Source organism: Halyomorpha halys, unplaced genomic scaffold (genome assembly GCF_000696795.3).
Source record: "Halyomorpha halys isolate HHAL.00 unplaced genomic scaffold, Hhal_1.1 Scaffold226.1, whole genome shotgun sequence".
Lineage (NCBI taxonomy): Eukaryota > Metazoa > Arthropoda > Insecta > Hemiptera > Pentatomidae > Halyomorpha > Halyomorpha halys.
The window spans coordinates 290,266-295,015 of NW_027115630.1; the positions used below are offsets into that span (position 1 = coordinate 290,266).

At 32.3% G+C, this 4,750-nt stretch overlaps 1 protein-coding gene across 6 annotated transcripts in view; it reads right to left on the minus strand.

The window, feature by feature from the left end:
• Mp (Multiplexin) overlaps positions 1–4,750 on the minus strand; it is a 908,252-nt gene that overhangs the window by 14,172 nt on the left and 889,330 nt on the right. The gene's annotated exons all lie outside the window — the stretch shown is intronic.

Below are 4,750 nucleotides of genomic sequence, written 5' to 3' on the forward strand. Positions count from 1 at the left end.
TTTAATTTTAGTATGTATGAGATCATTTATCAATATTACCTATTGCCCACAACTGTGTGGCAGATTGTAATATCTATCAATAAATAAATCTATCAATAAAAAAAAAAGGAAGCATTGGTGGATCCAGAGCAGGGGAGGGGGGAGTCCTAACTACTAACACACAAATTAAAAATTTTAAAATATCATTCTTCTACCCCTCTCCATATTTTATCCTAGAGCTGAAGTAGCAGTAATGTATTATAGTATGAATTTTTTTGGTACATTTTTTAAAATGACTTTTTAATTTTTTCCCATATTGACAAATTGAAACCTTATGATCTACACGTTTACCACTTGCCACAAACTGAAGCATTATGATCAAATTCAAAACTTGTACAAATACTTGATAAACAAAAGAAGCAGCAAACACCGGTATCCGCCCGCTAGTTTTGTTCTTTAGTTGGGCTTACATTTGATTTATACTATTTTCATTATAAATAAAATCGTTTGTCAAACGTTTGTCCAAACGCTCTTTGATTAGTAACCGAAAACCGACATTCAACGAGTCGGTCACAAATTCAGAACAACTTGAATTAACCAATCCAAATAACCAATTCACACACTTGCGCATGCGGGAATTTACCTCAGTTTGGCAAATACGTATCAGCATGTTGTGGAAGTTAAATCAAATATAGGGTCTTACAAAGTGCTTGATTTTCTCGACGCATACCAGGAGGATAAGTCAGTTGTTTTTATGGCGTTGCGATTTCTACATATATTTCGGCGATCCTAATGTATTCATAGAAATTTGATGGAGGATATTTTTGGAACTTTCCTGCTTTCACATGTATAAAACCCGGTTTAAATGTCTTTCAGAAACAAAGCTTTTAGAAGTAATTAAGCCGACATATTGCAAAGCCGGATCGTATTACCACTGAAGAGAAAAGAAGGAGATGTTCAGTGGGACCACTCACGAAAATAATAACATGAAGCAGCTCTTCCAAAAGCAGGCCTGACAATAGATGGTGAAGTTGTAACTGAAATTATTAAACAGGATAGGATTGTTTTCAGTTCCCTGGCTTCTAATTAGTTCACCTAACTTCTAACAACAACGCATCTGTTTCATGTAACCACACTTTTTTTTGTTTATGTTGTTTACTTTTCCCGTCCGTTTTTTTTCTTTTGAATCATTTAGCATTACTGATTTATTTTGGTGTCTTGAATTAATATCGATTCTTTAGAGATACCAAGCGTTTAAAGTTTTGATATTGAAATATTTAATAATTGTTGTTTTTTTCCTAAATAAGAACGTTTTAAATCTATTTTATTGTTAAAAATAATATTTTAATAATAAATAACATAATTGTGGGAGTGAGTAGTTCACTGGTAAGGCACTTTATTACTAGCTTCAATGGCCTGGATTAGAATCCAGCTTTGGCAGATAATTATTTTCTGTTTCACTGTAATCTTTAGGGCCGTCTGTAATTCAGGTGGTTAAGGAGCAGGTATTACCAGCCTTAGAACTGCGGACGGCGCCGATTCGAATCAGACCTGAGGCGTGGACTTTTTTCATTTCCTGACGGTCCCACGAAATGGAAAACTAGACCTCTCACCATGGTTAGAACAGATTAGTCATCTCTAGATACCCCCTCCTCTCTCGTATGCCAGAAATGAACAAGAAGGGGATCATAAAAAAAAGTTTCACTATAGCCGTGAATCAGCCCTATGGGTTCGGGAGCCCTTCGGGATCCACCCAGCCTCACTAACTGGATACCGTTCATTGGGTAATAATCTGGCGGTCGACAGTGATTCTGACCAAATCACCTCCTCGCTCCACCGTTGATGTAGTAACAGTACTTCCCCCTAATGGATTGTAGTAGTACACATTTAATTTTTTGTGAAATAATAATATTTTTTAAGGGTTATAAATTCTAATATATTATAATTTCAGGAAAAATAAAAATCTTACAACTCCACACATCCTTTATAGATTAATTAGATGAAAAGTTCGATTTACTGCTTTGTCCATTTTCAAATCAATACCCCATGTTAGTACCTCCGTCAATTCATCGACATTTGAATTTAATTGAACTATGCATCTTCTTGGCAGTACTTAATGTTGTCCATCCCTATAACTGTTAGATACTAATGAACTTGCATCCCGGTTATACTTTCCTTACTATCCCGCACCATTCTAATAATTATTTCGTTATTACTTTATCAAAGATTAAAACGATAACGTCAATTCGAAGCATTTAACACGAAAATGTAATACTTGCCAATTTAATATTTATTATAATCACTAATTGTGAAAAGTATACTAAATGTTGCAAGCAGAGTGCAATTAGCAAACAGGTGGCTTGAGCAATGCACTGAATAGGGTTACTTGAATAGGAGCCAGAGCACTTGACACGTATTCAGCTTCCTCTCCAAGATTATGTTCATTTCTATATGTAGGGCAACGCCGTTACAATTTTAATCAAATTTTGTTCTTGTTTTTCTAATTAAAACGTAAATGTTATTAGAGTATTATTGGTTCTCAAGTTTTTTTTTTTTTTTAGTATTGAAATATTTTCGTGGAAAAACAGAAATGAAAATTTGATGATTTGAAAGTTTAATGAAAATTTGAAAAGGTGTATACATATGTTATAGATCTGAATGACATAACTTAAAAATATATTAGCTATCAAACTACAATATCCAAAGTTTGACATAAATCTGTTCATTAGTTAGTTTTTTATGAGCCAATCAATTTTTTTAAATATGCAAAACCCGCAGTATAGCCGGTATAACGTCACCCCATACTACTACTGCGAGTATATATTTCCTTATTGCGTTATCTTTTCTGTCCATAGATTAATATTCCAAGTAAAGGATCATTTTGAGCTGGCAAATTCGTCAATTTAACCACTTTTACTCATCTAATGGGTTAGGAATTTAAAAAAAAAAATACAACTGGTATGCTTAATTGAAGGATCATGTCTATCTTGAACTTCGAGTTTACGGTAGATGGATTCGAAATAATATTTTAAAAGTAAATCATGAAAACTCTAAACAAATTATTTTAGAAATAAATTATTTTATAATTTTGATAAAATTTTATGTTTTAAACGACTATCTTACGAAATAAAGTTATTTCATGATTGATGAGATAATTATTTCTGAAAAGATATTTTATCAAGTTATTTATGAATTAACAATTTTGATAACAATTTAAGTTCATTTTACTGTGCCACATTCTGTCATCTATAGTCAGGGTCTAGTACAATAAGACCACCATCGGACCCAGCGTCTCATAACGTGACAATATTATATTACATTCTTAGTAACTTAAGAACATGAATAGTAGAGATAGAATAGTACATTCAAACCATAGTAGAGAAAATATAAATAAATTAATTAAATAAATAAATAATAAACAGAAAAATAAAAATTGAAATTAAATAAGATATCACTCCTTTCATTATAAACTCCCTAACCACTCAAACCCCCTAGTTTCTAACCTTGCATCCTCTTCCATTCCTGGCAATCCTCCGAGGCGCCTAAAAGAAGATGGCTACGAGACCAGCTAATGTAAAATGTCATTAGAGTGCTACCAGTGGGGAGTTGCTCTACACGCCTGTATTACTCCATTTTAACTTAGACCATATTTACTAAATGTATTATGTAATATACAGTTGTAAATTTCAATAAAGTTATTAAAAAAAATTAAATAAAGTAATGTAATGTGATTTTTGGGAAGATTTTTCGAGTTAAATAGTATTTATGAAATTACTGCTTTGTAGCAAACACTAGAACTATCTACTCTTTTGAAGTCATGTAGGAAACTATGCCAAGAGTGAGGAATGATTTAAACGAAAATGAACTAATAACAAGAGTTAGCAAACTACAAGATGTTGCGACTTTAACTAAATTGATAAGAATCGTTCCTGGAAGGGAAAACGTTTACGAAAACATTATTGATTGGGTGAACTTTGATGCCCGGAAAACTTTACTGATGAACACATTTTCAGCAAAACAACTGGCTGTGAAACAGTTGACAGTGAATCTGGAGAAGATAAATTCACCGTTGAGCGACTGATAAGTCACGATGTGGCACTGAAATATGTAAGCAGCCTGCTTCTTTATTTAGAGCAAGACAATATGCTGACTGACAAAATTGTTTCGTGTAAAATTTAATTACAGATTAAAATTAAGTTTTTTTTAACCAAACCAAATAAAATGATGAAAGCAAGTAAAATGATCTTTTCAAAAACTTTATGTTTTTATTGAATACGTACAATTACTTATTCATTTTAATCAAGTTTTTACTTTTTCTTTGAGTAAATTAATACATTTTTTTTAATGGCTCTACAACCGTTTTTTTTACGTGGATTATCCGAGCTATTCAATTTAACGAGTTGACTGTATATGTGTGTTAGGAATCGACAACTGTGCAATAATGTAGGACAGGCCAACAAAAGCTGACATTTCAAATATATGCTTTGAATGCCTGTCTAAAAGCATTACTTAAAATATTTATTGTAGGGAAGTAGAGTGGTTGCTTATTCATCGTCATTATGTAGATATTCGATTGTGTATTTGCTCTTTTTTTAAACCATTAAATCAACTCGTACGTTATAGTAAAAGAGCCCAAGAGGAGAAAAAAGGCAGTTATCTCACCCCAATTTTTGATTACTTTAATGAAAACTATGTATAATTAATAGTCAAAATTGATGAGTCTGCCAAGTATAGGTAAGGGGAATAAAAATGGCGGATGTTTCAAAGCGAT